The following is a 12835-nucleotide window of genomic DNA, read 5'->3' as shown; positions in this document are numbered from 1 at the left end:
GGTGTGCACATGTATGCACAGACAGGCACATACTGAGAAGAAGATATACGAAGAAGATATACTTTATTTGTCATATATACAGATACAGATGTACAGTACAATGAAATTCTTTCTTTGCATATCCCAGCTTGTTTGGAAGCTGGGGTCAGAGCGCAGGGTCAGCCATCGTACGGCGCCCCTGGAGCAGACAGGGTTAAGGGCCTTGCTCAAGGACCCAACAGTGGCTGCATAGTAGAGCCTGGATTTGAACCGCCAATCTTCCTGTTGATAGCCCAAAGCTCTACCCACTAGGCTACCACTGTCCCATACGCACCTCTTTGCACATCCATCTACACATTTTGTTTTTATTTTTGCACTGTACACTTTATAATTTATACTTTACATTTGATACAACCTATACCAGTCTTGTATACCAAAATAACACCTCCATATGTACCCGCAGGCTCTGTTGTAGTGTGTTGTTGGGATTATGCAAGTACGTGTTTGTATAATGTGAATTTTTATGGTGTGTACTATTACTTTTGATCTGTATAACTTGCTACTGAGGCCTATCTATCTATCTATCTATCTGTCTGTCTGTCTGTCTGTCTGTCTGTCTGTCTGTCTGTCTGTCGAAAATCGAAAATACTATGTGCACTAGCAAAAACATTAATTGTTTGTTGTTGGTATAATCCAAGAGTTTTTTAAACATTATTTTCTTGGTAACAATGATAAGTAAATCAATTGTTCATCAATTAGAAATTTCATTGCCATTATGATAAAGACTCTTTTTATGGGATTCGAACCCTCACTCCCACAAACGTGTGACACTGCCTTCAGCCACTTAGCCTCTTGAGCCACTAGGGACTAATGTAGAAATGTAGATTTAAATATATTGAAATAGCTAGTTCTTCTGGGGGTTTTTTTTCCCTTTAAGAAGAAGATTTGTATATAATTCGAATTATTTTACTTATTATTTTTACGCTTATTTCAATATTATTGTTTTTCTATGAATGTTTTTATTGTTAGTGGTGGGGGTGATATGAATATATATTATTAGATTAAATAATAGTGACGTTATTTCGGTCACAGCTCTCATATTTTGGCCTAATATTACAAAGTTTGTGAGTTTTGCACGTTCCCCGCTGTGGAAATCAGAGCAAACACGTCTGGAAACATTGTAGTTCAGACTACGGTGGTTCAAACCAACGTGGTTTGAACTACTGTGGTATCAACATGGATTCGGATATTTGTTAGTTTAACGGTGCATTGTACAATGGTAAGTAATTCTTCCATCTTTCAACATTGTCCTGATGAAACGATATTTGATGTCAGTATGCTTACATCTCTGTCTGCTCACAGGATCTTTAGCTAAAGCTATTGCACCCTGATAGTCCTCAGAAATTTGCACTGGTTTACATTTGTATACATTACCAATACCTTCCAGTACCTGGGTAAGATATACATGTACATAAACGCTCCTGTTCTGTAGCTGTTAAAGCCTCATATACTCAGCTTCACATGTGGATAATGCTACTGTAGGTTGTTTCTTTGTTCTCCATAAGACTAAACCTCCTGTTTCATTTAAGTTGAAGCAATATCCCGTCATGCTATACCTATTCTGGCTGTCTTGCCCAATCTGCATCACTGTAAGCTTGTAAGTTTAGACCTTCTTTGCACTTCTTGGACCACATTCGATAATCAATAGTGCTCTTCAAATATCTCAACATATATTTTGCTGTTACGCGTTGTTGTTCAGTCGGTTTGGCTAAATATTGAGACAACTTGCATACAACAAAACTTAAGTCTGGTCTTGTACATGTCATCACCAGTGGTGTATAAAGTACCGGAAGGCCATACTTGAGTAAAAGTACAAGTATCTTACCAGAAATTTACTTTGATAGAAGTAAAAGTCACCTTTTAGAATATTACTTGAGTAAAAGTCTAAAAGTATCTGATGTTTAATGTACTTAAGTATCAAAAGTAATTTGATATTAAATGTACTTAAGTATCAAAAGTAATTTGATATTAAATGTACTTAAGTATTAAAAGTAGAAGTAAAAGTAAATGCTGTTAGTATAAATGGAAGCGCTCATTTTAAATATAAAGATTGTTCTTTTAAGCCTGTAAACCACCTTAACTATTAACCTGTTTTCTTCCTTTCATCTGAACATGATTTGTGCCAATTCATGATCATAATCAACTGCTGACATCACCTGTTTGAAATCATGACATTATTTAGTTGTTTTTTTTAACTTATTACTAGCCCTAAACGTTCCTGTTCCAACGTTTTTAGAATGTGAGTTGATGTAAATGTACGAAACACTGCATCTATTTTATTTGCATTTTCTATACTGTCCCATTTTTTTTATTTGGGTAGTATATTTCAATAACAAAAAAATAATTTTGGCATAATTAATTTAAAGCAAAACTCTTTAATGATCTGTTCAACCATTAATTTAAATCAAAATATTTGAGTAAAATAATCTGTATTTAAATAATATTCTTTGGGCCGTATCTACTCACTGAATGGCATGTGTTCAACTAAAAAAATATTGGTATTCTTACTTTAAGAAAACACCATTTCTAACTTGAAGCCAACAGCTGAAAGATCATTAATAATAAGTTGGATAAGATGATTTTCTTGTTGAGATGATTAAAGGGTTAAAGACGAACTGCATGTACCTGCAAGCACCATGAATCTCTCCTCTACTGCTCTAATACAGAAGTTATCTGAGGAAATATTTGTCCGTAGGTGAGTTTTTATAAATAATGGACGTGTCTTCATGAGTTTTACAGTCAATGAATTCCAAACAAATGTAATGATTTATGAAACGTTTTATTTGTGGTTCGAATGTTAATGGGTAAAAATGGAAGGTAGATCTCTGAACAATGTTAATGCTAATAATATAAAAAAAAAAAAAAAAAAAAAAAAAAAAAATGCTGATGCTGCAGCTTTACTTTGTTAATCATTGTTAAATTACATCAGTGTGTTGGACGGGGAGCTTCTGAAATCTCCATATTTGCGGGTCTTTGGGTGAACGACGCACTTTTAGAAAACTCCCATAGCGTTTAGAGAACGTTTGCACATGCGCAGTAATGTGTTTCACCACAGGCGCAGATTCACCAAACCAGCTGCAGTCCGTCACACATCTCACATCATTTACCTTCATTCTGTAGTAACCAGTAACCAATTTACATACAGCCAATGTAACGGAGTAAAAGTACACCATTTCTTTAGAAAATGTAGTGGAGTAAAAGTGAAAGTTGCCGAAAATTTTTATACTCCAGTAAAGTACAAGTAGGCTACTTCAAAAAACTACTTAAGTACTGTAATGAAGTATTATTACTTCGTTACTATACACCACTGGTCATCACATATATCAGACTTCCTACAAGTTCTCTGTATTTCCTTGATTCAACAAACAAGGTTCACAAGGTGGCGGCCTTGCTTTACAATGAGCCATATCGAACCTGTTTAAGATTTTTTCAATGTATCGACTCTGGTTCATTTTCACAAAGTTTTCCAAGCAGTGTATTAATTTCCCTAAATCTTTCATTTTGAACTTCTCAGTAAGCATGTGTTCCACTGTTCTCATCACACTGTCATTGCTTGCTGCTATTATCAAATCATCAACCCCTATAATTAGTATTATTTTATCACCTTCTGTCCCTTTTGTATACAGTACACACAATGATCATCTGGATTTTGTGTGAATCCCGTCTCTAGTAAGTGATCATGTAAGACTTTGTTCCAATTCTGACCTGATTGTTTTAATCTGTATAGTGACTTTCAGTTTGTACACTAAGTTTTTTTTATTTTTCTCAGATTTTACTTTGAATCCCTCTGGTTGTTCTATGTACACTTCACAATCTATTGGTGCATGTAGATATGCTGCTTTCACATCCATCTGGTGTAGTAACATATCATTTTGTGCTGCTAATTGTAAAGTTACCCGTATGCTAGTCATACTTGCTGTTGGTGAAAAAGTGTCATGGTAATCTACTCCAGCAATTTGACCCAATGGGGGTTGCCATGATGCCTCCCTATTTCCGTTTGCCGTTTTTTTTTTTTTGTTTCCGGACGCGTTAGCTTTGCTGGAGTACTAACTACAACATTTCTAATGAGAAGAATGAAACTACTTTTGGTTAGGACTGCATGGTTCAAATATGAGCTCGGGCTCGACGTGTGCCACTCTCGGGTGCCACAACAACTCAAAAAAATTGAAGCTGTTGTTGGAAGTACGAGCTTTGAACACCAGCGGATTCGTAAACACTGTTTGTGCCCTGCGCCTTGTGCGTTACATTCCATGCCAACAAACGCGTTTTATTCTGTCCCTTCAGCTCCCCTTTCCTGCTTTACATCCACTCATGAGCCAGTATAAGTATACACTGTTGTAGATGTAAAAACAATCAACAAATCAGTTGTTATACATTGTTTATTATTTCCAATGTTTCACAGCAATTAGAATGTTCCTAGGCGCATCCCTTCCTTCCACAACTTTCCTAACCCTGCAATGCACAAGCAACCCACCGTCTCCACTACTCCACTCTCCCTCAGCGTTACCAACGCCTGATGTTCACCCTCAGCGTTACCCACGCCTGATGTTCACCCTCAGCGTTACCCACGCCTGATGTTCACCCTCAGCGTTACCCACGCCTGATGTTCACCCTCAGCGTTACCCACGCCTGATGTTCACCCTCAGCGTTACCCACGCCTGATGTTCACCCTCAGCGTTACCCACGCCTGATGTTCACCCTCAGCGTTACCCACGCCTGATGTTCACCCTCAGCGTTACCCACGCCTGATGTTCACCCTCAGCGTTACCAACGCCTGATGTTCACCCTCAGCGTTACCCACGCCTGATGTTCACCCTCAGCGTTACCCACGCCTGATGTTCACCCTCAGCGTTACCCACGCCTGATGTTCACCCTCAGCGTTACCCACGCCTGATGTTCACCCTCAGCGTTACCCACGCCTGATGTTCACCCTCAGCGTTACCCACGCCTGATGTTCACCCTCAGCGTTACCCACGCCTGATGTTTACCTCGGCTGATGCTCTGACTCGGTTCTACCTCTGCTTTCAAGAAAATGAAGTCGCTGTGTTTGCTATATAAAACCGTTCCTATTTTTTGGATATACAGTCATGTGAAAAAGTTAGGACACCCCATGAGAACCTTTGTCTTTTTGAACATATTTAAACAAATGAACATTTGAGCTTTATTTGAACAGTATTGAGAGATGGAGCTTATATAACTAAACAATTGAAACTGAAAAAATTACTTTTAAACACAAGTTGTAAAATGTAATGAACAAAAATGAAAATTTATTGTGAGGAAAAAGTAAGGACACCCTATGCCCTAATAGCCCCCTTTGGCTGAAATAACCTCAATTAGACATTTCCTATAACCCTCTACCGTCTCTGACATCGACTGGAAGAAAGTTTTCCCCACTCCTCCATGCAGAATTTCTTCAGCTGTGTGAGGTTTGATGGGTTTCTTGCATGCACAGCCCGTTTCAAATCACCCCACAGCATCTCAATAGGAATAAGATCCTGGCTTTGACCTGGCCATTCCAGAACTCTCCATTTCTTTCTTTTGAGCTTTTCCTTGGTGGATTTACTGGGATGTTTTGGGTCGTTGTCATGTTTAGATTAGATTAGATTCAACTTTATTGTCATTGTGCAGAGTAAACAAATACAGAGCCAACGAAATGCAGTAGCATCTAACCAGAAGTGCAAGATAGAGATTATATACATATAATACACAGTTAAAGTGCAGAAGTGACCAGATAAGTGAAATGAGGAGACATATAAGAATATTAAGACTATTAAACAGAATATTAAGACTATTAAACAGATAATGATGATTGTACAGTGAATAGACTAATATGTATTTACAAAGTAATGTAATGGAAGGTGACTAAAGTGGCTACATGAATGGGTAATGAATGAGAATAAATAATGTGAAGTATATAAGTATAGCGAGTATATACAGTATATACATTATTATTGTGCTGGTGTAAACAGCGCAATAGCGCCATGTGCAAATTTGCAAAATACTGATTGTATATACAGTCAAGATAAAACATTGTAAAAAGTACAGAGTTAAGTGTGGTACAAAGTGCAGTGATATTTTTACAATGGTGTGCTAGAGTTTAGCAGGGTAACAGCCTCAGGAAAAAAAGCTCCTCCTGAGCCTGCTGGTACGAGAGCGGAGGCTCCTGTAACGCCTGCCAGACGGAAGTAAGGTGAAAAGTCCATGGTTAGAATGAGAAACGTCCTTGATAATGTTCCTCGCTCTGCCCACGCACCGTTTATTGTAAATGTCCTGTATGGTGGGTAACTGGGTGCCGGTGATGCGTTGGGCGGTTTTAACCACCCACTGGAGAGCTTTCCGGTCAGCTGTGGAGCAATTGCCGTACCACACAGAGATGCAGTTTGTAAGAATGCTTTCAATGGTACAGCAATAAAAGTCCACAAGTATTCTGGGACACAAGTAGGCTTTTTTGAGTCTCCGAAGAAATGCATAGTCCACTTCCGCTTCAGCTTCAGTTTTTGGACAGATGGTCTTACATTTTTCTCAAGCACCCTCTGATACAGTGAAGAATTCCTCGTGGATTCTATAATGGAGAGCTTGCCATGCCCTGCTGCTGCAAATCAGCCCCAAACCATGACATTTCCACCTCCATGCTTCACAGTTGGTATGAGGTTCTTGTTCCCAAATGCTGTGTTTGGTTTGCGCCAAACATGTCTTCTGTTACTGTGCCCAAATAATTCAGCTTTGGATTCATCTGTCCTGAGCACATTGTTCCAGAAGTCCTGGTCTTTGTCTAGATGTTCTCTGGTAAACTTTAGTCCTGCCCTGATGTTTTTTTCACAGCAAGGGTTTCCTCCTTGCTCACCTACCATGAAAATCAAACTTGTGCGTCTCTTTCTGATGGTAGATGCATGTACCTTGACATCAACTGTGGCAAGAGCTAGCTGTAGGTCCCGTGATAACATTGTAGGATAGTTGGAGATTTCTTTATGCATCTTGCGGTCTGCTCTTGGGCTGAACTTGCTAGAACGGCCTGACCTGGCCATGTTGGCAGTTGTTTTAAATGTTCACCACATGTAAATGATTTTCCGGACAGTGGAATACACTGTTTCTAATTGTTTTAAGCTCTTTAGATCTCACCATGGTGATATCACTTACTTCAACAATCAAGAGTAAACCAAACTAACGTCTGAGGTGTAAATAAAACTCCACTGTCCCCTAACAATGGTCTAATCATTGCAGCTGATGTGGTGCACCGGATTCTAATTTTAGACATTTTAAGTAGTATTAAATGTGGGGGTGTCCTTACTTTTTCCTCACAATAAATTTAAATTTTTGTTCATTACATTTTACAGCTTGTGTTTAAAAGTAATTTTTTAACAATTTATTTGTTTAGTTATATAAGCTTCATCTCTCAGTACTGTTCAAATGAAGCTCAAATGTTCATATGTTTAAATATGTTCAAAAAGACAAAGGTTCTCATGGGGTGTCCTAACTTTTTCACATGACTATAGGTAATTGTATGCCTCTGTGCTTTTATAGTTCTGTAGATCCTCACCGTCTACACCTTCGGAAAAGACGAAATGGTTCACTATATTAATATAGCTAACCTCATGTCATCTACCCACTCTGTAAGTGTGGAAGGGTGCCCCCCCCCCCCCCCCCTAATTATGCAATTAGTTTTTTGCATAAACTAATCTCCCTTCACTTTCCTGAGGATTCATAATAATAAAAATTTTGGTTAAACACTAAGTCATGTGGCTGGATTCATAAGGTTTACCTGCACTGAATGAACAGATTCATAAACACACTACCATACCTGTAACATTATAGTGCAGGTACAGGAAATAACTTCATTCATCTCTTATTTCATGAGTGATTAATAATTGATTCCTACACGTAATACATGAATGAATTCATTATGAATATGCACTAGTTTATTTTGTCTAATGTAAGTGGTGGACAAGGTACACAAACCATGTAGTTGTAGTACTCCAGTAAAAGTAGTAGTAAAAATACAAATACTCTTAACCTCCACTTGAGTAAAAGTACTAAAGTATTTACCTTCAAGTGTACTTAAGTATGAAAGTAAAAGTATAATGATTTATTATGGCTCTAATGTTTTATTATCATTTCTGTACCAAGACTCTTGATTAATCAACTCATTTTAGGTGAAAAGACTCGTGGGGCATTAATTTAGCTTAACTGACTGAGTTAAGATGCTCTTCCTACAGGGCCGCGAGTGATCACTCAGTGGTTTGGGACAGACACTCATTTTACAACAGACAAATATAAAAGCTGCCTATCCAGCCCTCACCGCAGCCACCCCAGCTCTAACACTGTCAGTCAGAGTCAGAGAGGTTTTATTGTCATTTCAGCTACATACAAGTACATATTGAAACGAAACAGCGTTCCTCTAGGATCACGGTGTAACATGGTACAAAAAGTGCAAGACAAGACAAAACAGTGCAAATACAACAATAATACAAAAAATCCTATAATAAATAACTACAAAAGATATTCCTAATTATCCCTAATCTAAACAAGTAATTAGAAGACAGGACTAAAGACAAGTGTTAGTACATGATGGTGAATAGATGGTACAATGGTTCATGAGGTAGTGACATGTTGTACATTAGCAGCGTAAAATTGGCAATGCCGATAAGGTGCCTAAAAAGTAAATAAGGTGCAAAAATACAAGTAAGGTGCAGAAATTACTTGTTCAGTTCCAGGAGGTGTGCAAAAAATGCAAGTAACATAATCAATACAGTTCAGTGTGTGGCAGCAGAACATTTCCGGAGGAAATTGTTACAGTACTGAGTTTAGGAGTCTGATTGCTTGTGGGATAAAACTGTTACACAGTCTGGTTGTGTTAGTCCGGATGCTGCGGTATCGTCTCCCAGACGGGAGCAGAGTAAAAAGTCCATGTGATGGATGGGTTGGATCGTCCACAATGCTGAGAGCTTTGCAGATGCAGCGGGTGTTAAAAATGTCCGTGAGAGATGGAAGAGCGACCCCGATGATCTTTTCAGCTGTCCTCACTACTCGCTGGAGAGTCCTGCGGTCCGACGCAGTACAATTTCCGAACCAGACAGTGATGCAGCCGCTCAGGATGCTCTCGATTGTTCCTCTGTAGAACGTGGTGAGAATGGGGGGTGGCAGATGAGCTTTCCTCAGTCTTTCCAAAAAGTACAGACGCTGCTGGGCTTTCTTGCTGATGGAACTGGTGTTGAGGGTCCAGGTGAGATTCTCCTCCAGATGAACACCGAGAAATTTGGTGCTCTTGACGATCTCAACAGATGAGCCGTCGATGTGCAGTGGGGAGTGGTCCCTTAGTGTCTTTCTAAAGTCAATGACCATCTCTTTGGTTTTATCCACGTTCAGAGACAGGTTGTTGACTTGGCACCAGTCCGTTAGATGTTGTATCTCCTCTCTGTACGCTGACTCATCGTTGTTGCTGATGAGTCCCACCACAGTTGTGTCGTCTGCAAACTTAACGATGGAATTCGAGCTGTGCATTGCTGTACAGTCGTGCGTAAGCAGAGTAAACAGCACTGGACTGAGCACACAGCCTTGGGGAGCGCCGGTGCTCAGTGTGGTGGTGCTGGAGGTGTTCTTACCGATCCAGATGGACTGAGGTCTCTCAGTCAAGAAATCCAGGATCCAGTTGCAGGGAGAGGTGTTCAGGCCCAGCGTGCTCAGCTTTCCAATTAGATGCTGAGGAATGATGGTGTTGAATGCTAAGCTAAAGTCTATGAACAGCATCCTGACGTAAGTGTTCTTTCTGTCCAGGTGTGTAGAAGCCAGGTGAAGTGTAGTGGATATGGCGTCGTCCGTTGAGCGGTTAGGACGGTACGCAAACTGCAGTGGGTCCATGGTGGGAGGCAGTAGTGTCTTAATATGCCTCATGACTAGTTTCTCGAAGCACTTCATGATGATAGGCGTGAGTGCTACGGGACGATAGTCATTGAAGCATGACACAGATGACTTCTTTGGCACGGGTACGATGGTGGTCGTCTTGAGGCACGTTGGAACGATGGCGCTGCTCAGGGAGATGTTGAAGATGTCAGTGAATACATCTGCCAGCTGGTCTGCACATCCTTTGAGCACTCGGCCAGGAATGTTGTCTGGTCCAGAAGCTTTCCGTGGGTTGACTCTGTGCAGAGTTCTCCTCACGTCCGCTGTGGTGAGACGAAGCACCTGGTCGTCACAAGGTGGGATCGTCTTCCTCGCCAACATGTTGTTCTGCGCCTCGAACCGAGCGTATAAGTCATTCAGCGCATCTGGAAGGGAGGCATCACTGTCACAGACGGGTGGAGTCGTCCTGTAGTTGGTGATGGCCTGGATGCCCTGCCACAAGCGCCGTGTGTCACCGCTGTTCTGGAAGTGGCTGTGGATGTTCTGGCCATGTGCGCGCTTTGCTTCTCGGGCTACACGGCTACGGTAAGCCTGGACAGCATGGCTGCAAGGGCTTCTGGGTAAAGCCCGTGGCGGCCCCCTAGCGGCGACGCTACAATACTTTTGGTACAAGATTTATTTTAGACGATTGAAATTCCTCTGGCTTTGTTTTTTCTTTTATGTTTATATTTTTTATTTCTCTGCTTAAGAATACTTTATCTATTGTTAAAATTAGTGTGAGATCATATTTTTTTGTGTGTTCATATATACTATATGCATGTTTATGTAATAGTGTTGATTTAAAAAAAAAAAAAAAAACTTTTAGCATCTAAAACGTGACAGAACTTTAACGGAAAATCTAAATTCTGCATCAATTCTCATTTGTCCATCGCGTTTGACATCCACATCTTCCAATTGTGGACACTTTTGTTAAACGAGCCAAAAATGCTGCTAAATGTTCTGTGTGTAAAAGCGGAAATAAAAACAGCAGTTTTGTATAAGTGTGATTAGTGTAGATCAGGGGTCACGTGAGTTGCCCACAGAACATGTTCTAAAACAGCACTAGTGACTATAGAGCTCTATCTAAAATTATATTTGTGTTGCTGATCTTTTTGAATCAATAACACTTGCATTGATGTAGATTTAAAAATGACAAAATACTGAATATAACATTTTAAAAACAATAATGTTGGATGTTTATATGAGCGCTAATCTGCTTTATATCGTGCACATAACGCTGAGACAAGCAAACTAAATGACAGGTTTTGTCCGCTGTGGGCACACAGGTGCAGTGTACTTTCATTGTTTAGTATTGCAACAAGTAAGTATTAAGTAATATTACCCACAAGGTAACTACTACAATCTTCATTACATTTAAATTTACGTTTGTTGTTTTTTGTTAGTTTTACATTTTATGATTTATTACTGTATCCATACTGTAGGACTTTTATCTTATAATGCAGTAGTAGTAAGTAGTACAAGTGACTAGGTAACCACATTTGTTACATTAAAATTTACATTCCTTCATTTTTGGTGTTTTCTACTTTTAAGATTTTATGATTTTAACATTTTATTATTATTTGTTACTGTACGACTTTTATTTTTAAATGCAGTTGTGGTAATTAGTATAACCCACTAGCTAACTACTACTACAATCTTGTTACATACTACTTTTTAAATGTTATAATTTACTACTGTACCCATGCTGTATAGGGCTTTTATTTTGTAATGTATAGTAGGGTTTTTTTTTTTAGAACACATATGGCAGGCCTTTTTAACATAAAATTGGCTTCACCACCTTTACATTACAGATATCTGTAATTCATTTATGACTAGACATATTACTTAATTAAGATATCTCTAATTATATTTCTACTAGGAAAAAAACCAATTTGAGATATCTCTAATTACATTCTGACTAGAATAAATGATGTAGAATTTACCTATGGAGGCTTTAGTTTAAGATATATGCTATTAATTACTGACTATCTGTAACATACATTTCAGATATCTACAATTAAATTATGACTAGTCATGAAGTAGAAGATATCTTAAATGTTCTCATTATTTTAGATATCTGAAACTAAGATTCGATTAGTGCAAATTAAATTGCAGATATCTTAAAAGCAAATAATGACTAGGCAAAATTAAGTTAGAGATATCCAGAACTGTATTTTTTAATGAACAAGAGAGATCACCATGAATGAAACTATGAAAGTAAATGGTAGTGCAGCTGAGATGAGGAACCTTAAATAATAACACACACTGCTTATTGTTCTGTACCATATAGTTTATTTGTATCTGCACCAAAACTTTATCTTGTGTGACAAAACGAGAAGAAACAAACTAGTGTGTGAATAAGAGCAGGTCCTGTATTAGGATCTATTTACAAATAAATCTAACACGTTCATTCTGGTTGATTGACAGCAAGGATGAAGACAGCAGTGTGAAAACCTCTGATCTTGGTGGAGCAATAAAACCCCTGACTGTAGTTCATTCAATACTTTAAAGTATGTATTTAATCACAAACTACCTAACATACAACATGACATTTAAAAAGAACACACCGCTATAAACGTACACATATTCCAAATAAACCGAGGCTCAACCAAGCGACTGAAAAAAACGTCACAATTTTTGCACATGCGCGTTAAAGGGGAAACAGCGGGAACTGAATTAGTTGCTCCTCTGACGCTTCCACAGTGACAACGTTAAATCCGGTTACCCGACACAACTGGAACCAAACTTCCCCACGTTATCCAGCCACCGACTTGGAACTTATCTAACTTAGCCTCGCGTTACTGCATGCGGACTAATGGGATTGTTCCCATTCGTCTACTCTACTCCCGTTACACTGTTTGTTTACACGCTTCCGGGGAAGACTTTGACGAAGTCCCGAAGCTTCCGTCCTCTTTCCACC

This window comes from Trichomycterus rosablanca, chromosome 11, assembly GCF_030014385.1.
Source record: "Trichomycterus rosablanca isolate fTriRos1 chromosome 11, fTriRos1.hap1, whole genome shotgun sequence".
Classification (NCBI taxonomy): Eukaryota; Metazoa; Chordata; class Actinopteri; order Siluriformes; family Trichomycteridae; genus Trichomycterus; species Trichomycterus rosablanca.
The sequence above is the reverse complement of the archived record's forward strand: the minus strand, read 5'-3'. Positions refer to the sequence as shown.